The sequence below is a fragment of the Rattus norvegicus genome, chromosome 20 (assembly GCF_021556685.1).
Source record: "Rattus norvegicus strain SHRSP/BbbUtx chromosome 20, alternate assembly SHRSP_T2T, whole genome shotgun sequence".
NCBI classification, from domain to species: domain Eukaryota; kingdom Metazoa; phylum Chordata; class Mammalia; order Rodentia; family Muridae; genus Rattus; species Rattus norvegicus.
In genome coordinates, this window is record NC_141553.1 from 21,946,708 (window position 1) to 21,971,007 (window position 24,300).

Genomic DNA, 24,300 nt, shown 5'->3' on the forward strand with positions numbered 1-24,300 from the left:
CTTGTTCTGTTTTGCCAGTGTCTATGTGTACCTTGTGCATGCCTAGGACTCACAGACGCCAAACAAAAGTGTCTGATCTCCTGGAACAGTGCTCTTTACCTCGTGCCCATCTCTCCAGCCCCTCTATCTTTTAAATGTAGCCTACGATGCCTCAGCCTTATGAGCACGGTACAAGAACGACTCTTTTTCGCCGAGGATGCTCCAGAGTCAATTGTAGACACAAGTGCACATCAGGAAGGAGTGTTCCATCCCTGTGGAATCTCGTGCTACCCGATCTACCTGTCTCTCACCCACTCGCTGCCCCCACAGGCAGTCAGAGCCTGCTTTGTCTGAGGAATGTAAAGGCACTGGTGTGTAATTGGAGAATTGCTGGGGGAGTTTCTTCAGATTTCTGGAGAAATACAGATGTCCCCAGAAGCCTGTCCTGATTGTGAGGAGTGATGCGGGAAGAAGCATAGCTTGTACAGCTTTCTTGGAGGTCTCAGCAGCTGCTTGATTGGAGCCTGGGGCAGTAGCATGGAAAAACCAAAGAGAAGGTCCCTGGTGAAGCAAGATAGCAAAGTCACGTAGATGTTTGCAGTTCTCATTTCATCTCACAGTGGTTTGCCAAGACGCAAGGCAGAGAGTCTAGAAGGTGGGAAGACATCTTAGACTCCTTGTGTTTTAAAATGATATTCAACGGACGCTACCTATGGAGTCCTCTGTGTTGTCCCCTGGTGTGCCCCTCTTCCTTCTCGAAGGGCCTTTTGAACTCCTACAGACTTCTAGGACATACTTTTAAAACACTAGTTTAGAGAAACAAACATAGCAGGAAGCTGGAGAAATGGCATAGCTTCAAAGAGGGCGCAACTTCTCTTGTAGAGGACCAGGGTTCGGTTCCCACCGCCGAGGTCAGGCAGGCAGCTCACAACTGTGTGTTACTCCAGCTCCAGAGAATGATGCTTGCTCTGGCCTCCAAAAGGCACACACATGCGCTCATGTGTGAAAGCACACGTGTGCATGTGCGTGCGCATGCGCTAGCACATGCTTTTAAAAATAATAAAGCTAAAAGACACACAAATAGAATAATAAATCTAGTTTTATTACTTTAAGGTTATATGTGTATGTGTGAGAATGGGGTAGGGAGAGAGAGAGAGGAGAGAGAGAGAGAGAGAGAGAGAGAGAGAAGGAGGGAGAGAGAGAATGCCATGCATGTATGGGGTCAGTGCTCTAGAAGCAAAATTTCAGATGTTGTGAGCCATCTGATGATGTGCAAATTAGGAACTAAGGCCAGGTCCTCTGGAAGAGCATCAGGCTCATTTAATCTGGGCACCAGTCCAGCAAGAGGGGATGCTACCTGAGTGGTTTCACCAGACAACAAGGCTTCCATCCTCATGGCTCGGCAGAGATTTGCTTCTCTTACTACTCACTCCTTCCCACATTCACCTCATGTGCCTCTCGTGTATCGAAGATTTCTGCTACCCCGTGGATTCTGCATGCTGCTTTCCCTCTCTTCTACTCCCATGTTTCACAATTTGCGTACCAAAAGAATCTGACTATGTCACCCTGGTCACAGCACAGAATGATTAGAACACTCTCTTCTGTTGCTATCTTACAAATTCCAAGGCCAACCTATTAACACTTGAATATTTTCAAACCAGTTGTCATGCCCTAGAACATATTATGGTATCAGAGTAACAAGGGCACATACTACAAACTATGATGATATATCCATAACTTTCTAATGTCACCTCTGCATGTCATCATAGTAGTAAGGCATCAGAATCCAAAGATCTATATAAGTTATATAAGTATAATTACAATAATACTGCAAAGGCAGCCTTAGCTTCCATTGATAAGATCATCTTGGTTAACGCATAGCTGCTCCAAGCACTGAGAATAAGTGGCTATAAGAGCTCAGCTCTAAATGGCACATGTCTGTCACCCCTCCCACACCCCCGCAAGGCTCAGACAGCATCATGGAAGAGGGCACAGAAAGAATATAGGTAGTGCTGCAAAATACTGGATTCAGGACATGACACGGTATTTGTGCTCATGAACTCAACAAGAACTGTGGTTATCTGAACAAGGTCAAGCAACCACCATCCAGGCATGCAAAAAAGACAGGCTTACTAGATCCCACCTGTAGAGGAATTGTCATTAATGCTGCTGAGACACACACTGAGAGAGGGAAAGGACGAGAGAGAGAGAGAGAGAGAGAGAGAGAGAGAGAGAGAGAGAGCGCTTTCCTTTGAGGGTATTGGCTATGCTCCAATGAATGGCCCCACAGCTGTGAACATGCAGACAGCACAAACCAACCTAAGTAAGTTTACTACAAACACAGAAAAGGACATGAATGGTTTTTGGAAGGGGGATGTATTAGAACAAGCCCAGGGAGAATCAGAAGAGGAAAATAGAGGATAGATATATGATCAAAACACATTGTACACATGCACAAACATCTCAAAGAATAAGTAGAAAATGTATATTTATTTTAAGAAAAATAAATTTACTGGTCTAGAGAGATGTCTCAGTGGTTAAGAGCACCAACTGCTCTTACAGAGGTCCTGAGTTCAATTCCCATCCACCACATTGTGACTCACAACCATCTATAACTGTAGTCTCCTAGGGTTGGATGAGCTCCTCTGCTGTACAGATAGGTGCACATGCAGATAAAACATCCATCAAAAACATCCACGTAAAATCAAATCAGTCTTAAGAGAAAATAATTCAGTTTATCAAATTATTGAAATGATGAGGATAAAGGAGAAAGCATGAAGGGATAGTTTTAGAGGGTGTGTGCGTGTGTGTGTGTGTGTGTGTGTGTGTGTGTGTGTGTGGTGTGTGTGTGTGTGTGTGTGTGTGGTGTTGTGTGGGAGCACCCATGTCCCCAGACACATGAACATTTGGAGTCCTCGTCTATCATTCTCTGCCTTGTTCTTTTGAGGCAGAGTCTCTCACTGTACTTGGAACTTGCAATTTGGGGCCAAAAAAAAAAAAAAAAATCCCAGTGCCACTCCTGTCCTATCCACACAGCGCCTGCATGCCAAGGGTGCACACACATGGCTAGGCACAGTGTACTAGGATCCAAACTCATGGAGCTTTTAGCTCTTGAGCCATCTTTCTATCCCCAGTGCATTTCTAAATGAATAGAACAACTGTCAAACGAGTCGTGGCTGAAAGAGAGTAGTCCTTCTCCATTCACCTCTCCTCTGTCCTCCATTACGGAAGCCTAACTCTGGTTGAGATGGAGAAAGAACGGCAGACACACATTATGAAATATGAGGAATCGTGGGACTCACTGACCGCTGTAGTGATTATGAAAACTGTGAACTCTTTTTTTAAAAGCAGATTTTTCACCGTTCTCCATTAAGATCTGATTAGTGGGCCCATTAGCATTTGGCTCTTTTGTCCTGATGACTGCGGAACGCTGTCGACGTGACCATTAGTGGGTAAAGAAAGCTGACGTGGTTACCTTGATTAACTCATCAATAATCATTTGGAATAATTTTTCTTCATCGAGGCAGTGGATCCTCCACATGCCCTGTAATAATTGTGTACAGCGAGGTGCAGGAAATTAGCATAAAGACCGTCGACCCTGGAGAGAGAGAGAGTTTTCCTCTTTGAACAAACACCACTGAAAGTTATCGCGGATGCATGTGATGGCTTTATCAAACGGTCCATGATGCTGTTCGACAAGCATTATGTCCATTTCTAAGATTCACACTTACGAATAAGAGTGAACAGCAACATGACCTCATTCCTAACCCCTCTTTTCTTAGTTTTGCTACAAGGAAAATGTAACAGCAGCTCCCTGGATACAGCTGCACAAATGTATCCACTCTTCAGACAAGCGGGAAATAAAATAACACTCTCGAATCCCATTCAGTTGAGGAGTTACTAGCAATTAATGTCTGCGGGCCAGGTCCATTTTCTTCAGGATGCAGACCCTAAGGAGCTACCTATGCTCCAGAAGGTGGTCCTACTCCCACATCCATTGAAGTAGGACTAAAGGACTTTGTGCCTTTAAAAACACTGAGGATTGAAATTGGAGGGCTAGGGGTAGGAAGACAGAGCAGGAACGGGGGGGCAAGAGTGAGGGGTGATCAAAATGTAGTATACGCGTTGTGAGGTTCTCAGTAATAGAAGGATGATGTCATGATGTCGAGATTTTCAATGTAATTCCCAAAGTGTCAGATTCGGTTCTCAGTTGATGCCAGGACAACATAGAAATGTAGAATTTTGGCCCTTGAAGGGTTTTTAGGGCCCAACTGACCTAATTCATAATTTGGAACTAGAAGACTTTATACTAATGTACTTTATACTTTATACCGAGTACAAAGTCTTGTATTCAGTAAGCAACGGGACCACTTATCTAGATCCACCAAAGAAAGCCCCCAAATTTCGCGGGTGGAGAGATGGGTCAGTGGTTAAGAGCACTTGCTGTTCTTCCAGAGGACCAGGGTTCAATTCCCACCGTCCGGATGGCAGAACTATCTGTGACTTAAGTTCCAGGGCATCTGACCCCTTCACAAAACACATTCAGACAAAACACCAATGCACATAAAATAAAAATAAATAAATTACCTTCAAAACAAAATAAAACAAAAAGACATCACAGAGTCAAAGAGAATATAGGAAATGTGATTAGAAGAAGAAAGAAACCTCCAGATTATTCTTTCCCCTGAATTTAGGCAGGAACAACTTCTGGTTTGTCCCTCTTGGGACAAAATCCTAGTTGGTCTATGTTTTCTCCTGGGGACTTGGACAATGAATCTGGCTGTGGTTTTATCCCATCAAGATTTCTGGGTCCACCTCAATATTGACTAACAAAATCCAGTTGTACGTGCTTCCTGGCTGTCCTCTCAGACAGGGTTCATCTCAGTTGGTTGAAGTAAATGGTCCCAAATCACCAGTTCAGATCCTGTATTGACAGGCTAAGTGGTGTGGCCAGACTAAACCTTGAACATCGATTGGGCACCGCACCAATAGATGTCCCCCATTTTAACAGGAAGAAGACACAAATGACTGGCAGAAAATCTGACATCCTGTGGCAATTGGCAGTGATTCAGAGAATTTTATTTGTAACGAGAAACTCATGGTCCTAGCATCTTTTTTCCAACAGAAATATATGTGAGCTACATATAGGACTTAAATTTTTCTGGATTTCATATTTTATTAATTTCAAAAAGAAGTAGGTGAAATTAACTGTAACATGTTTCATTTAGCTCAATACGTCCAAAACATAATCTCAACACATAATCAGCTATTTTTAAAAATTACAGATTCCTTTGCGTGCCAAACTAAAATTTCATTTTAAAATTACCATGAAAATTTATACTCTTTTAATTATACCCTCAAAATATAGCATGGATTTTTTTTGGAGTTTAAAACCAAATATTTAATATTTTCATTAAACCGTTCTAATACAATTTCAAACAAATGCCAATAGCATGGAGCTTATATACACAAATATCTCAATTTATATGCTCTAACTATGAATTCCATAAGATTTAAAGTTAAAATAAATTTTTGAGGACTGGAGAGACATCTGTCCAGATTCAAAGAGAGCATAGGAAACATGACTGGGGGAGACAGAAACTTTCAGATTATTCTTTGCCCTGGATTTAGGCAGTAACAGTTTCTAGTTTCTCACTCTCGAGAACAAATTGATCCTGGTTGCTCTGGGTTCCCTCCTCGGGACGTGGACAATGAACCCAGCTGGGTAAAATGTTGGGCAAGTGTGGGGATTTGAGTTCAAACCCACCAAACTACCTAAAATTGGGTGCAGTATCCCACTTTGGGGACCCAGGGGCTACTACAGCAAGATCAGAGGTGGGACAGGAGAGTCGCAAAAGCTCAGGGAGCACATAGCTTGAGACACAGCAAACAACAGAGAGACTCTGCCTCAAACAGAGTGGGGACTGGTATCTCGAGCTGCCCTCTGACCTCCACATGCATCCATGGCATGCACAAACACACACACATGAACCTGTGCAAACATCCCTATCACACAAGTACATGCACATGAACAGAGAAAGTATATTCTTTTTTCTTCTTCCATTTTTATTAAATTGGGTATTTCTTATTTATATTTCAAATGTTATTCCCTTTCCCGGTTTCCTGTCCATTAGCCCCCAACCCCTCTCCCTCCCCTTCTATATGGGTGTTCCCCTCCCCATCCACCCCCCCCATTACTGCACCCTCCAACAATCCCCTACACTGGGGGTCCAGCCTTGGCAGGACCAAGGTCTTACCCTTCCATTGGTGCCCTTACTAGGCTATTCATTGCTACCTATGCAGTTGGAGCCCAGGGTCAATCCATGTATAGTCTTTGGGTAGTGGCTTAGTCCCTGGAAGCTCTGGTTGGTTGGCATTGTTCTTATGGGGTCTCAAGTCCCTTCAATTCTTTCAGTCCTTTCTCTGAATCCTTCAACAGGGGTTCTGTTCTCAGTTCAGTGGTTTGATGCTGGCATTTGCCTCTGTATTTGACATATTCTAGCTGTGTCTCTCAGGAGAGATCTACATCAGGTTCCTGTCAGCCTGCACTTCTTTGCTTCATCCACCTTATCTAGTTTGGTGGCTGTATATGTATGGGCTACATGTGGGGCAGGCTCTGAATGGGTGTTCCTTCTGCCTCTGTTCTACACTATGCCTCCCTATTCCCTCCTATGGGTATTTTTGTTCCCCTTTTAAAGGAGTGAAGCATTCACATTTTGGTCATCCTTCTTGAGTTTCATGTGGTCTGTACATCTTGGACAATTCAAGCATTTGGGCTAATATCCACTTATCAGTGAGTGCATACCATGTGTGTTTTTCTGTGATTGGGTTACCTCACTCAGGATGATATTTTCTAGTTCCATCCATTTGCCTATGAATTTTATGAAGTCATTGTTTTTGATAGCTGAGTAGTATTCCATTGTGTAGATGTAACACATTTTTTTTCTATCCATTCCTCTGTTGAAGGGCATCTGGGTTCTTTCCAGCTTCTGGCTATTATAAATAAGGCTGCTATGAACATAGTGGAGCACGTGCCTTTGTTATATGTTGGGGCATCTTTTGGGTATATGCCCAAGAGAGGTATTGCTGGATCCTCAGGTAGTGCAATGTCCAATTTTCTGAGGAACCTCCAGACTGATTTCCAGAATGGTTGTACCAGTCTGCAATCCAACCAACAACGGAGGAGTGTTCCTCTTTCTCCACATCCTCGCCAGCATCTGCTGTCGCCTGAGTTTTTGATCTTAGCCATTCTCACTGGTGTGAGGTAGAATTTCAAGGTTGTTCTGATTTGCATTTCCCTTATGACTAAAGATGTTGAACATTTCTTTAGGTGCTTCCGAGCCATTTGGCATTCCTCAGCTGTGAATTCTTTGTTTAGCTCTGTACCCCATTTTTAATAGGGGTATTTGTCTCCCTGCGGTCTAACTTCTTGAGTTCTTTGTATATTTTCGATATTAGCCCTCTAACAGATGTAGGACTGGTAAAGAGCTTTCCCCAATCTGTTGGTTGCCGTTTTGTCCTAACGACAGTGTCCTTTGCCTTACAGAAGGAGAAAGTAGATTCTTATACCCAAACTATTTCAAACATACGAAGTTCTCCCGTACTGTACTGCATTACATAAGCCTTAAATATCTCCACCCGCCTTCATAAGTAAGTTCCCTGTAAAACAAAGTAAGCTCTGGCTTTTAAATTTTAAGTCGGCATTTCCAATTTCAAAACAACTTTTGTTCCGATGAGATACAGTCATTCCCTTCTACGTTCACTCAAGGTTATTCACGCCAAATTTCAAGGTATTTAACGAAGTACAGTACTAAACGTATCAACATCCTCATACTTTAAATTTTCTCCTTGTATTTCTGGTGGGCAGCTTTCACGAAAACATTCTGCGCCCTTAGCGTACTGTAAAAATATACAAAACAGTTATTTTTGTATTATCAAAGTTTCGGTTTCAATATAGATTTTTCACAACTGTCTAAGCCCCAAACTATTTCCTGGGGCTTCGAATTCAGCTCATTTACATGCAGCGTGATGTCATGGAGCAAATGTAAATCACACTTCCTTGATTGTCTCTGATCATTGGACATGGAACACGCTGCATTCTTTCTGTTCTCAGAAAAGATCAGAGTTAACAGAACAGAGTTCAGGAAGCCTCTAAGCCTCACCCCCGACTCAGCCAATGAGCACAGGACATTAGCACAGGACACACCCTTGGTAATTGCCTGTGACTCTCAGCCTTAGCACAAATCTATCAAAGAATGTGAGCAACGCCATCATGACGTCATTGCAGAATACACACCAGCAAACTGAGCGAAAGCATCTTCAGTATGCATCACAGAAAGGAGACAGTGTCATTCACTTAGAAACTCCGGTGAACTCAGGTCTCAACGTGGCATCATGGAACCGTCCATTGGTAATGACGCAAATGCACACCATGGCTTTAAGCCACAAATCTACATTTCTCTGTGAATGTGGAAGTCATTTTAGACAAATACAGCTAAAGTAATTTTTGAAATTTTTTAAAAATGTATTTACATGTATGGGTGTCTGTATACATGTATTCACACACATGTATACATGTGCTACCAGAGGTCAGAAGAGGGTGCTGGATCCCCTAGAGTTGCCGGTGGTTGCGAGCAGCCCAATATGGGTGCTGGGCACTGAACTCTGGTTCTCTGAAAGAGCAGCAAGTATTCCTAACTACTGAACCCTCTCTTCTGCCCCTAAAGTTTCAATTTCATAGTGTCTCATATAATACAAGGTGTGCAAACTTTTAAAACTTTTTTAGTGTTTAAATTTCAAGTATTACTTCAATTGCATTTTAGATTATTGAAAATTCACATTCCGGCAATTTTTGATAAACTACTTTCTTGCAATTCCTTTTTTTTTTTTTTCTATTCTTTTTTTCGGAGCTGGGAATCGAACCCAGGGCCTTGCACTTGCTTCGCAAGTGCTCTACCACTGAGCCAAGTCCCCAACCCTTTCTTGCAATTCTTTAGCAAATCTTTCGATTGTGGTTTCTATAACTGAAATTAAAAAAAAAAAACTCCTTCAACCACCTTTTTGGATGGTATATGTGTGTGTAGAAGAAACCCAACAGCTTTACCACCAGCCAAAATTATACTTGCTCCACTCTCCTCTAAAATAGCTTAAAATATTTTTATTAGATATTTTCCAGTGTGTAGTGATGCTTGCCTGTGAGCCGTGGAATGAGATGCCAAGAAAAGAAAAGAAGTAAAAGAAAAAAGTAACTTAAAAATTATTTCACACTGTTCTGGCTGGTTTTGTGTCATGAGATCCAGCTGTAAGGCATTTTCCCAATTAGTGATTGATGGGAAGGGCCCAGCCCATGGTGGGCAGTGCCATCCCTAGGCTGGTGGTTCAGGGTTCCATAAGAAAGCAGGCTGAGCAAGCCACGAGGAGCAAGCCAGTAAGCAGCACCCCTCCATGGCCTCTGTATCAGCTCCTGCCTCCAGGTTCCTGCCCTGCTTGAGTTCCTGTTCTGACTTCCTTTGGTGACATGAATGTGGAAGTGTCAGCCAAATGAATTCTTCCCTTTCCAACTTGCTTTGTGATCATAGTATTTCATCACTGCAATATAAACACTGAGGCACACGTGCGGTCACACACACACACACACACACACACACACACACGAAAACTATTTTTGCCATTTACTGTGAAATCACGGCACAAATAGACCTCCCATCTCTATCTGTGCCTGTCATATTAATTCTATATTTTCATTCACATTTTTTGACAGTAAAATTTGTCCAGAGTCATGAGAAATCTGCTTTGTTGAGGAAGTTTTTGAGAATTACAGATATCGAGTCTATTCCCCAATACTTTGTCCCTTTTCTGAGATCCAGTCAAAGTAAAAAGTGAAAAAAATAAATAAATAAAATAAAGGTGAAAGCCAGATATAGTAGCACAGTCCTTAGTTCCAGCACTGGAGAAGGCTGAGCTAGGAGGATTGAGTGTTCAAAACCAGCCTAAGCCATACAGATAATTCCAGGATAGCCTTAGCTATCTAAGAGACTCTGTCTCAAAACAAAGGAGCTATGACCTGAGGTCCCTCCCTCCCAGTGGTGACTGCCCAGATAATCATTCTACCAAGTGAAACCCTTGACAGCCACTGATAAAAAAAAAGGTATTCACAGTGAGCGTTTGTATCTTTGGCTGTCAGGTTACCACCAGTTTTATTATTGGGCTGTTAATTAGTTAATTAATCACTATACTGTTCTGAGGTCACAGAACCCAGCACCCAGCTAGGAAATCACTTGTCAGAGATGAGGGTGGTTGAGGCCTTGGGAAACTGGTCCATGGGGAGTTTGGGATGGAGCCGAGAGAAGGGTGGTCCAGAGGCTGCAAGTTAGAAGCCAACAACGCCTGTTGAGAGCCCTGAGGAACGTGGTCATCAAGCTGGTGGCCAAGACGGCAGGAAGGGCAAAGCATGCCCCAGCCTGTTGTGAGGCATCTAGAGTTCACAGGGCCACCAGTTCTCCACCCCAATTAAAGGCTTTCTACTGCCTGCCCCGCTCTTGTGGTTTCTCCAGACAGAAGCGGCTTTGTTGTGGGGGAAGCACAGGGGCCCGGAAGCAGCTGTGAGCGTGTGGACTTCCTGGTTGCAGCCTTTCTCCTCTGAATGCCTCGCTGGGACCCCTCTGTCCTCAGCCTTTTATCTCCCGTGTTTCATCTGGGTCTCACTGAGTATATTCTGTAATTCGCTTTGTCAACTGCTGCCCCACACCCCCCCCCCTGCCATCCCCAGGAACTTTTCTTTCTTAATATCTCCCCCTCCCCCTCTCCCATGTCTCCCTTCAATTCTCTTTTTTGTTCTGTCCAAAAACATATTTTTAAACTAATGCTTTTAGCTTCCATGTTTATCAGAACTCAAAAGTCAAGCGGCCTAGAATGCTCAGCCCTACAAATTCCAGCCTCGCCTTCCACCCGACCGGACATCGCCGTTTCATCTCTGAACTTTTTTTTTCTCTAATTCACCCTAAAGCCTTACATGACTTAAACAGTGCATGATTACCTCTTGATTCGTGGATTTTAGACATTACATAGAGACCATCCTCTTAAAGCTTTTAAACAACACATGATCATTGTAGATGTGTAAGACAGTCTTTCAATGTGTGGACACAGCATGCAGCAGTGAAACCCATGTAACAACACCTTAAATATTTATTTTTCTCTGCATTGGGAAACATTCAAAACCCTCTTTCTAGCTACTTTTTTTTTTTTTTTTTTTTTTTTTTTTGGAGCTGTGGACCGAACCCAGGGCCTCGCTCTACCACTGAGCCAAATCCCCAACCCCCTCTAGCTACTTTTGAAAATACGAGAAAAAGAAGGCCTCCCACTGTACTACGTGAAACGCTAAAATCTGTTCCTCCACACCAGAGCCACTTTACCCAACCCGCTAAGCTGCCAGGTCTACATCTCTACAATTGATGGGTACCTCTGATGTCACATGCCTGAGACCTCGGGGGATTGGTAGTTCTGTGCCTGACTGTCTTCACTTCATGTCCTAGCTAGCTCATCTGCGTTCTTAAGGTCCAGCAAGAAGTTGACTTGTTCAAATCCACCAGTTGGTTCTTCGCACCATGGGGTTGGAGTTCGGATGCTTGGGTGTTTCTGTAATGTGAGCGTGTTCTAACGCGATAGGCCTAGTGTACAAATGGATCATACAACCTTGCTTAAACATTTTAGTAGTTTGAGAACATGAACTGCTTCAGAGGTGTGCGGGCACAGGCCATGCAGGCTTGCTTTCCCCCCTCTTCCTGGCTGACATTTGAGGGCCAAGTCCCTCTCTTTCAGAAGTCTACAAAGCTACAGGTTCTAGAGGAGACAAAAATGAGCCCACTTCTAAGACCAAAACCGAGTCCTTAATACTTAACTGGTGTTGTATAACACTCCCAGTTTGGTTCATCTTCTACGATCTCGTGGCTGTCACTCAGCCAGAACCTTCGGTCAGAGCTTGTTAGACGCCATTTTACTCACCATTCCAAGAAAGGCAGTTAGTTGCCTTTGAGTTTCAGGTTGGCAACAGCAGCAGGCTATAAAGAGGTGTTACTATGACAAACCCAAGAGCGGTAGGAAAAGGAATTCTCCACCCTGGCCTCGAGGCAAAGCGCGTGAATCACGGCAGCGATTTTATCCACTAGGAGAACAGAGGTTCTGGGGCTGCAGAGACAGTGTGAGAGTTTAGAGAGCTTGATGCCTTTGCAGAAGATCCAAGTTCAATTCCCAGCATCCAGGTACAGAGAAGACTGACAACTGCTTGCAATTTCAACTGCAGGGAATCCAATGCCCTCTTCTGGCCTCCAAGAGCCCCTGCACTCACACACTCTATACAGACTGCGCATACACACACACACACACACACACACACACACACACACACACACACAAATAAAAATCAATCCTTAAGAAAAGAAGTGCATGAAATTATTATTCCTTTCCCTCACTCAACAAGTCATGATAGGCATGTTCGTCAAAGCCCTGACTTGGTGTGATGTCTTAGTACTTGAGGGAGTTGGTCGGGGTTATCTAGCAAATGTGTGGAATAGTTCGGTTTTTTGTTCCTTGTTGTTGTTTGAGGTTTTGAGACATGATCCATAGCTCCACCTTCAAATCGGGATTCTCCTGCCTCCACCTCCCAAGTGCTGAGAGTTTCAGCACCGCCATGGCCAGCCTGCAGCCCTTCACTCTCGGTGCCAGTTAATTGATGGAGATCGAATTCCGTTAGGTCTTAACTCAGTGGAGTCTATCTCTCTGGTCCACGAAAGCCCTTATTTCCTCTAGGGTATATTCTGTGAGAACTTTACCAGAAAGCTTATGACAAGTAAACTTTTTCTACAGCAGAGGGATTTGTCCTCCTCTGCCTCAACACACCCTGCCACACAGTGGACTGAGAAAAGTTTTTCCAGAGTTGTCTTTTTTTTCCTATTTTTCTTTTTTGAAAAAAACCTTTTATGTATTTTACATACATGAGTACACTGTAGCTGTCTTCAATACGTACCAGAAGAGGGTTTTGGATGCCATTACAGATGGGTTATGAGCCACCATGTGGTTGCTGGGATTTGAACTCAGGACCTCTGGAAGAGCAGTCAGTGCTCTTAACCACTGAGCCATCTCTCCAGCTCGAATTTTCTTCTGGACTTTCTTGTAATGCATTGGAGTACCTCAAAAGCACAACACTACATGAGAGCAAACTTCCGGTTAGGGAAGATCTGAGGGCTGTATTTTATACAAACAAACAAACAAACATGGATGTAGAAAGGGAGGCAACTCCATTCAACTCAGAGCCAGTCTCCTGGTACTTGAGCATGAAGTGGTCGGAGTGCAGACTTTCATGTGCAGAACGTCATCTGAAGTCATGAGCCCCCCTCCCCCAAAAAATCTTGCATGCCTTTATTCTTCTTGTTCACATAAAAAACAGACAAAACAAACAAACCCCCTAAGTTTTGTTTTTTTCTGTCTAGACCTGTGGTTCTCAACCTTCCTAACGCTGTGACCCTTTAACACAGTTCCTTGTGTTGTGCTGACCCCCAACCATAAAATTATCTTCACTGTTACTTCATAACTGTGATTTTGCTACTGTTAGGAATTATACTACAAATATCTTTGTTCTCCAAGGGTCTTAGTTGACCCCTGTGAAAGAGTCAGTCAACCCCCAAAAGGTCATGGCCCATGGGTGGAGAACCTCTGGTCTAGACCAAGTCCATGGCACAGACAACATGGCTGCTCTTGTGACCCCTCCCCCCATTATCATGCACCTAATAATAAGACACTGTCACACTGCTGAATGCTGCCCCTTTTTCACTGTGGCCATCAAGATCTGTCCATCATGTTGAAATTCCACCCACCTCTGAGATGGTCCACGAGGTGACTAGACTGTGCTTGTGATGTTCAGTCCTCGGCCTCAGCTTGATGGGATGCAGAATCACCATAGAAACACACACTCCTCAGAGAATGTTTCCTAGCAAGTTAACGAAAGAGCAAAGGTCCAGCCTGAACGTGGCCTGCACCATCCTTTCAACTGAATGTAGAGGTGAAAGTGAACTGAGTACCAGCATCCCTCTCTGCGTCCTCACTGGGGATGCAGCAAGAGGACCAGCTGCCTGCCTCCAGCTCCCTGGCTCAGCTTCCTCAGACTCCGCTCTCGGACTGTGAGCCAAAATAAGATGGTACAGGCCTTTAGTCCCACACTTGGGAGGCAGAGGCAGGCAGGTAGGTCTCTGTGAGCCAGCCTGGCTAACATAGTGAGACCCTGTACAGCCAGAGCTACATAGAAAGGCCCTATGTCAACACACAAACAAACAAACAACAAAACAAATAAATAAATAATAAAATCTCAAAACGTGTCAAGGTATTTAGTCACAGGAAGGGAAAAAAGCAACTAACACAGTATGCTTTCTCTTTTTGGCTTATTTTCTAATTAAAATGTGATTTTTTTTCATACAATATATTCTGATTACAGGATCCCCTTTCTCAACTCCACCCAGATCCTCCTCGACTCTTCTGATGGGTCTAATAGTAACCTGATTTTTTTTTTTTTAGATTTAAATATTGAGACAAAAGTGAGTTTTTCCTTGGATGGTTAACCCATTTCTCTAAAGAGAGCTGACCCACGGAGAGCGAGTATACATGTGTTGCAAATCCCTCGTTCTCACTAACCCTTATACTACCTCATCTCACAGAGATAGAACGCACTGGGCTGTTCCCTGATTTATTGGTCAAGAGTTTGCTGAGGGTGGATAGATTTGGCTCTGTGTAGCACATACTTAGCAAATAACAGATTAAACAAGTAAAATTCTCTCCATGTCTTACAGCAATAAATCCCCTGGGTGCCTTCTCTATGTTGGCACAGAAAATCCAGCGCCATCATGAGCCTTCTCAATTTTCTCATCTTTCTTCATACAGACAGGAAAGCAAGGAAGGACCGTTGTTGATGACGACAACGATGACGACAAGGAGGAGAGAGAGAGAAAGAAGAAGGAGAAATGTCTGCTGGTTGTATGTCTCCTTTAACCATAAAACGATAGCACTTTCTAGGTATCTCAGTGAGGACATCCACTTCTTTTTAGGCACCTTAAACGCTACATTGTCTTTACGCTAGACATATTATCACCCAAAATATAACCAGTCCAAATTAGGAGAGAAGGGGTTAATTTAGCTCACAGTGACAGGATATTTATTGTGCGTCACTTTAGAGGGATCACTGGGGTGGGATGTTCAGAGAGCTGGTCACATTGTATCCACACGCTGAGAGAGAAGTGGGCGTGTGCGTGCTTGCTTGGTTCCTTGAGCTCAGCTTGATTTCTGTAGTTTACATAGTTCAGGGCCTCCTGCCTAGGGAATACTGCCACCCACAGTAGGCTAGATCTTCTCAAATCAACTAATTCAATTAAGTCAATCATTCTCAAAAAAGCTCATAGGCCAACTCAATGCAGATAGTCCCTAATCAAAACCCGCTTCCCAGGTGATTCTAGGCTGTGCCAAGCCAACAATTAAAGGGAGCCAACACACTGCATGAGTAAAGAAAACCAATATATCCAGAAAATGAGCTTTGAAAGGCATGACAGAAAGAACCCTATTTTATATTTTATTCAAACATTACCTTAGTATAAAAAAAGATTTGAAGTCTCTGTTATACTTTAGATCTGGATCCAGTTTCTCATGTATAATTGTATTTGTTGAAATGAGTCTTTGTCTGATGAGATGTCGCCAGATGCTTCACTAACCAGATTTCTGACGGTGATCCTGGAAATTCTATTATCTAAAAAGGTTCAGAATGTATGAGCCTATCTAAGCCCTCCCATACACAAAGTCAAAAATAATTAAAAGTTGTTTCAAGTGGTTGAGAATCGAATAAGTAAAGAATATCTAGTGATAATCAGGATTATTTTTTGAGGAACGTGATACTACTGGGACTTGAGAAAGAATAAATATCCAACATAATAAAATATTTGCAGTCATTTTTTTATTCTGTGCAAAGGGAATTGTTTTCCCAACAAGATGTGAATATCTGTTACACACATATTAAATATAATTCTTATAATTGTGATGGGAAGGAGACCTTCTAAGCCTCTGTGACTTAAATTAAACCCATCCCTCTGTAGAAAGCCTCATTTAGCTAGCAGAGAGACTGCAACTCTCAGAACTGGAATCTGGGAATGGTCTAGAGAAGTCATCAATAGGAGTACCCAATAATAAAGAAGACAGATTAATAGAACCATGCAAAATCTGAGTAGCATCTTTAAAATGCCCAGAAGGGGACACTTGAAAGTCTTTAATAGAAGATTACTGCATTTCATGACTGGACTTAGCAGCTTATGTGATGGAGGCTTGTAGTTTAGGGAGAACTCAATATCTTTGCTTTCTGTGAAGTAATCACTGATTTTTTTACTTTTTCCATCCCCCGCCACTCCTCCACATTATGGGAATCTCTCTGTTCTACAAGGTCAACTACAAAGCCTTCTTAGAAACCCTCTATACATCTCTCTTTCCCCATAATCTGATCCTGTGAACCTATGTCTGGTGATGTTGTATCTTTGTTGCATTTCTGTTGCCTTGATAAAACCCCATGACAAAAGCAACTTAAGGGAGAAAGTGTCCAGAGTGATACAGTGTATCATGATTGGTACCACATGTTGGTAGGAGTACAAGGCTGGCCCATCACCTTGCCTCTGCAATCCTGAAGAACACTGAAAATAGAAGTGGGGCCACCATACACAATCCCAAAACATGTCCCCGGTGATGTATTTCTGTCAGCAAGGCTCCAGCAGCTGCAGGCCCTTTAACTTTCCCAAACAGTGTCACCTGCTAGGGACTAAATGGTCAAAAGCATGAGCCCATAGGAGACATTTCAAACCATGCGCCTAATCGGCCTGAAGTCAGTCAGAACCCTGGGTGCATAGCCACCCCCCTTAGTTTACCCAGAAGTGTCTGATGTTCATGAAAGGTACATTCCCTTCGCTTCTGCAAGGTCAAAATCTTAGAGGAAGGCCTGGGTAGTTCCCTAAATTCCACGCGCATTTTAACACGTGTCTGAAGATCTGCCTTTCTAGTGTTCCCTTGATGGCCACTTTCCCCACTGGGAAACAATCTTTTCATTAGTATGAATGTAATCTGTAATGTACATCCTTTTCTATTATCAAATATTCCTGTAGATATCACACATGCTAAATAGGTAAACACAGGCAAGTCTTCACACTTTTCATGGTCCAGCTGTGTATCTGTCTTCTTTTTGCAAGAGAACACTATCTTAGAGAGGAACTCACCTTTTCTAACCTGTTGCTACCTCATTCACTAGGCCAATGCCTGTGACCCATGCACTAAGCTCAGTAAATAAGTTTTGGATTCTGGGTGTGTAGCTGAGCATGTGTCTTACATGCACAAGGGCGTGAGTTCAATCCCTGGTACAAAAAAAAAAAAGTAACATCCTCAAGGCTAGTTAATTCAGACAAAATAGAAACTTTGAAGGCGAATCCTGATAGTTTAAAAAAATTTAATTCTAAAGTTGAGATTGACTATATTAATGAATTATATAGCCAAACCAAACATATAAAATTGTATTCCATCTCAGCAACTGAAATGCATAGAGAGGTGGGTCCTTAGGGCGAGCTGACTAGCAATCCTGGTGAGTTCCAGGTCATGTGAGAGACAGCATGTCCATGTGTGACACCTGAGGTTGGCCTGAGCATGCATGACACATAGCCTAGGCTACACAGATTTATTAATCTTTTAGGCAGGATGGTATTAAAAGTGGAAGATTATAACAGGAAGAAGAAAGACACGGAGCAGGGCTTACAGGGTCACGGTGAGTAGTAATGGCCTGTAGTTACCAGAAGCAACAGATGGAGACAGCTAAGCTATCCAGAGACCTGGATTTATTTGCTTGGTAGCCCTGGGCAAACATCAACAGTCATAATTATATTCTAGAGTTTACTTTAGAGCATTTGCTCCATGGGGCTAGATGGCTCAGTATATAAAGAGCAGATGCTACCATTTCTTCAGACTTGAGTTCGGATCCCAGCTTCCAGCTCAGGGAGCTGACAACCACTTGAAACTCTAGCTCCAAGGGGCCCAAGGCAGCTGGCTCTCACCAGTACCATGCACATTCGCACACACCTGCAAGGGTGCACGCAACTGAAGATAAAGTAAATCTGTTTTTAAAGGTCATTTGGTCTGGTGGATGGTTTTTCCATATTTAGTTCCTAAGAAGTTTTAAATCTTTGACAAGTAAGTCATGGCCATCTTCAAAGATAAGAAGTTGTTTTGTTCTCCTCAACTGTTTATATATGGGGTTTTCTTACCAAGGTGCTTAACTACGACACAACCTTGCCTATGTATAAACTCACAATCGGAGGCTCATCAGTTTCATTATATTTTTCATTATAGCCCACCGTTATTGTCCCATCCATTACTCATGTACAGCAAATGTGGGCTTCTGCTAGATGTTTCAACAAGCTCGGCTTGGATTGAGACGGATGTTGGTTACTGATGACTGCCGTGGTCCGTCTGGGCCAGCCTCGAGGCTGCTGAAGCCTCGACTTACCTGAATCAGCTCCAGCTGCTGAGTGTTTTTTAAGGAACAGGAGCCGAGCTGACCATGCCAAACCTGCAGAGACTTAATTTGGAAGCCGAAACCAAAACGCATACCTGGACACAAAGAGCCGGGAAGATGAATGCAATCTGCCTTCTTCCTTGTTGTAGCTCTTCAGTGGTGCCTGACAGTCAAGTCAATTTAATAGAACCCCTCGGGAGGCAGGCTTCCTTCCTAAGCAAGAAATGATGAGATGTCAGAAATAACATAAAAAGGTGGCTAATATCTGAAGGGAAAAGGACAGCTGTGCGTCAAGAAGGAATACCCAGGAGTCAGACTAGAACAAGACCCCTTGTGCCACTCACCGAGGCATGCCCCTACTTTGCCATTGCAAACGAGAGAGCTGTAGAATGTGCTAGAAAGTACACACTCACTCTTCCAAAGAGTTCTAGGGCTGGAAATCTAGCTGGGGGGGGGGGGGACTAGAAGGTGTGATGGGAAGTGTTGACTAAGACCCAGAAGGCAGGAACCTGGCTGTCCCGTTCCCCATCTTTGTTCCCACCCCTTAGCACAGTGGTCCCCAGCCTTCCTCACGCTATGACCCTTTAATACAGCTCCTCATGTTGTGCTGACCCTCGACCAGAACATCAATTTTTGATGCTACTTCATTAACTGTAATTTTGTTGCTGTTACGAATCATAATGTAACTATTTGATACGTAGATGGTCTTGGGTGACCCCTCCGAAGGGTCATTCTACCCAAAAGGGGTCACAACCCACAGGTTGAGCATCATTGTGTTAGCCTCTCACATCTGCCTTCTTCTCTGGCACCTTCCGTTCTCTTCTCCTGTTCCTTTCCAAGTTCAGTTCACCTCTCAACGAGTCCACCACTCAGATTCCAAGGCTTCCTGTTTCCTTCCTCTCTGGCTCACCGTGACTTCCTGCCACTCTGGCTCCAGGCTGCCTGCTTCCTACCTCCTTGGCTACGGTGCTGGGGACTGGCGTTTGAGTGTGTAGCGGGCATGGAAGCGGAAACATGCACCCTCATCTCTCTCAGAGCTAACCTGCTCTGTTGTTCTTACTGCTGCCCTTCCGTTTACAATTTCCAGAGAAGGTCCAGGAGGGTGAAACAAAAAGGAAGATCAGGAAGAGAAAGCTCTTGCCCTCTACATGCCCGCCCGAACGCCACTTCTGTTCCCTCACTGTGAACCTAGCTTCCTGTTTAGGATCTGGTCCAAACCTGGGCCAACCTCATCCCCAAATTACTCGTTGTAACCACGGCTTCTCACTGAGTTGGTTCCACTACACGTGGTACAATCAATTTTTCCTTCGCCTCCTTTCTCCATTTTACAGCATTCTCTACTCATGTGTGTGTCTTGCCTTCCGGTAGCCTTCATGTCTTCGACGCATTTTGTCTGCCCATGTGGATCAGAGCCGGGACCAGGGGGGTAGGAAGCGTCCTCCTTATACCGCACAGAGGCATTCAGCATTAAGACCTGAATCTCCTCCCTTTCTCCCCACCCTTACCAATACATCACCCACCCCTACCCCTACCCCCTATCCTCCACGCCCCCACCCCCACCTCTCACATCCCCGTTCCTCACTCAGCCTGGAGCCTGGACCACCTTCTGCTCCTGTGGCTAACTAACTTGCTTCTGCTCCATCCCACCATTCCTAACAGTTCAGGTCTGACCTACTGCTCTCCTCTGAGCTGTTGCACATGTAGCCAGCACCAGGTGAGACAGCGTGTAACCACCCCTGACTGAATTGTTTTCCAGCCACTTCATGGGCTGCTGTTTTCCTTCCCTGACTCTGTGAGCCACAGCTCGCAGAGATGATGGGCTGGAGCCAATGCCCTTGTGGATAACAGCACATTTCTCTGAAGAAATGCTTGCTGTTGGTCTCTGACACTTCCGGTTCAGAGGCTGGGCTCCTTTTGGTCAAAGGTCATTGAGTGAATCTCTTCCAAAGGCTCGCCTTCAGTGTTTTGCCAACTTCGCCCTCATGTTCTTATAGTCACCTGTTCCAAATAACCGTTATGAGTGTGGTGGGTCTGTTTAAAACAGTATGATTTTACAAAGGAAGTTGAAACAGTATCGACTCCACTTCTGTCTTGACCAGACTGTTGTTAGCAGTGAATATTTAAAAGAGGGCTATCCCAGGCAAGCAAACGGTGTGAATGTTTATGAGAAGAGAGAGGGCCCCAGCCAAAACCAGGTCCGCAAACAAATGCTCGCGAAACCCCCTCAGAACCGGAAGTGTCAGAGACCAAGAGCAAGCATTTCTTCAGAGAGCAGGGGAAGTGGGTCAGGTCTTCAAGCCATGTCAAATGTCAGTCCCATTCCGACCCCTCTCCACAGCTACCTTTTCCTCCTTCCTCTCGCTTTTCTGACTCTTGATTTAATGGGTGATCTTGCCTGTCTCACTGGATGCTCCTAGGAGATTAGAAAGGTCTGTAAGGGGGTTGGGGATTTAGCTCAGTGGTAGAGCGCTTGCCTAGGAAGCGCAAGGCCCTGGGTTCGGTCCCCAGCTCCGAAAAAAAAGAACCAAAAAAAAAAGAAAGAAAGAAAGAAAGAAAGGTCTGTAAGATGTCTGAGTGGAAAAGGAGTAGCAGGGGCAGGCATCAGGAGCAAGCAGAGGTTCACACACACTCACTCAGTCTGTCTCAGTGTGTGTCTCTGTGTCTGTATCTGCCTGTTGCTTCCCTGCCCTCTCTGTGAATGTGCATGTCCCATCCCATGTCCGTATTGTCATTGTCATCTTTGAGTCCCCCTCCACATCTCTCCCCCTGTGCCATCCACTACCACCACCACCACCCATCCCTCTCCACCCTGTCTCTGTCTCTCTGGGTCAATGGATTCTTGATCCAGAAGCCCCTGTGTTGTGAGCTGCTCTGGTTCATTTTTACCTAGTCCCTCCCCCAGACCCCGAGCATGATAAGAAGATACCTTTCTGTGAGTCAGAAATAAATCCTTCCTTCTTTAAACTATTTACATCACATATTCTGACACAGGAATTAAGAGCCTACTTAACATAGCCATCATTGCGGGATGTCATAGCTTCCTGAGGCCCCCATCCTTCTTCTAACCCTCTCAGTTCGGTACCGGCAGCAATCCACATTAGGTGCTTCTGCTCACAGCTTTAGAAATGCCAAGGGGAGTCTGTCCGGTCAGTGGTGGGCTGTTTACTTAGACTCTTGAAGGATCTGGGTCTCATCCCCCAACAAGGTGAGCAGAAGGAAGGGAGGGAGAGGAGGAAACATGGTTAAACAGGTTGAGGCAGGAGGATTGCTAGGAGTTCAAGGCCAATCTGGCTTGAACCAGTGAGTGCTACGGAGATTTAGGAAAACTCTGTCTCAAAAGCATAAAAACAAACAAAAACAGGAAAGGAAAAAAAGAAGGGAGGTAGAGGCAGGCAGGAAGGAGAGAGAGTCAGGGATTGGGGTGGAGAGGACAGGGGGAGAGGGGAGAGGGAAGAGGAGAGGAACAAATGGGAGGGGAGAGGGGAGGAGGGAAGGGGAGGAGTAGAGAGGGGAAGAGGGAGGAGCAGATGTGATGGGAGGGGAGAAGAGAGGGGAGAGGGGAGGGGAGGGTGGAGGGGAGGGAAGGAAGAGGAGGGGAGAGGAGATCTAAATCTTAAGAGAGACAATCTGACTCAGCCAGGCTGTACCTGGGTTCACCTTCCAGGGTATCCAATCAGGAATAAGGAGGTCTAAAGTATAAACAGAACAAGGTAGGGGACAATGTAGGGGATCTTAGGAAATACTAAGGCGTGACAGAAGACCAAGGACCGGTCTCTATAGTGATATTTATTACCATTTACAGCACATTTAGAACGAGCCATTAGCTCTGTCGGATTTAACATCTGTTTTGCCAATATGCTGTTCTCACAGAAAGGGCCCCTAATTTCCAAGTTTATTAACAAAGAGAAATCTGCAATCTGGACTGTCCCCTCCCCCCGGGTTAGGCTGAGTACACAGTGTCAGCCTGAACCCACACCATCACCTGAATCTTGTGGGGTTCAATGGGTGGCTTAGCAGTTAGGAGAGCTGAAGACCTAAGGACAGTCTCCAGCACCCATCCACACAGCTCACTGTAACCCATTCAGCTCCAACAGATCCAACACTGTCTTCTGGCCTCGACAGGTACCTGCACACGCGCACACAAACCCACACAGAGACACTCTTGCAGAGAAATAAACAGTAAGATAAATAAAAAAAAAAACTTTACACTGTCTACATTTAACAAACTCAAAGTGTTCGTCCAAGTTGGACTACTCTCTTAAACTAAGGAGCTCACGTTCTCTTTGTACTCTGAGCCCATTAAAAATGCAACTTCTCCCTCTCTGTCTCAAAGAAACTTCCTGCTGCTGTGTTCCATGAACCTTCCCCAGTGGGTATCCTGGTATCGTGGGATTCCTCACTGCTGGACAACTGAGTGTCTCATTCATCCACAAAGAACATATTTGGATACAAAGCTTCCTGTGTCTAAAAAATCAGCACTACCATTATTTTTAAGTTGCAAACTTCCAGGAAACAGATTTAAGAATATAAAATAAAATCTGTCAGTTTTCAATGTTGCCCATCTTTTTTTTTCTCATTAAAACAAGTAAGTTAGAAAAAAAAAAAAGGACTACCGTATTATAACACTACTGGCATGTGAGTCTCCATTTTGTAATTTTTAAACATAGAGTGCTCCCATAAAGTGAAGACTAAAAGTAATGAGAATTCCCACTAGACCTCTAACAAAAACATAGTCAAGTTGCGAAGTGCAGAAACAAGAAACTTAATTAACTCTGCAGTAAGGAATTATGGGGACATGACTAGCATTTTATGGACTGAAAAGTGAACAGCATTGAAACTAAGCTAAATATTTCTGAGGCTACTTTTACCTTCAGTGATAATAAATTATTGAATTTTCTGCCAAAGGAGAGAGTTATAGAACCCACAGGACTCAGATTTAACACAAAACAAATCAGTATTATTGGACGTTAATGATTTTGGAGTCTTTGAGATGGATTTTAGAGTCACCGACAACGATTCTGTCTCACTCACACTGAATCACACAGAAAGGAGGAATTTTGAAAATTGGCATTTCCCACACAATTTATTACCTACAACTAAAGGCAAACACTGGCTCCCTTGGTATCTCTCTTCCCCACTTTCTCTTGAGAGCAGCACTCCCGCGACAAGACTCTGTGTGTGAACATGGAAGTCTGCTGGAGGGGATATGTTCTTCAGATCCTCTCTGCCTCACTTTCTTCCTGGTCCTGTAGGTAGGCTTTGATACAACAGTATTGCCTTTGCTTGTATTCTCCCTAATAACCCACCTGAAGCAATGGATACATGGCTGCATCACTATTTTTAGTAGACAGGGAAATGTTTTCTTCCGAGTCTGAATTTAGATATGTTCAGAATATAGATATTCATCACCCAAAAATTAATTGCTCCCTCCTCTTTGCCAGAGACAATGGGCACCTCTGTAAATCTGATGTAAATCACAATATTTGGCTTATTCTATGGTATTATGATTTGATTAGGGTCTCCCCACCAACTTATATGCTCGAACACTTATGTCTCCAGCTGCCAGGGTTGCTTTTGTAGACTGTGGAAACTCTGAAGTAGGAGGCATGACTGGTGGATGGCCGTTTGGAGTTATAGCTTGACTGTGCTTCAGCCTGGCCTTCTCTCCTCCCAGATCCAGAAGGATGCAAGGAGCCTTTACCACAAACTCCAGACACTGTGAGCCCCATTACATCTTCCAAAACATGGTG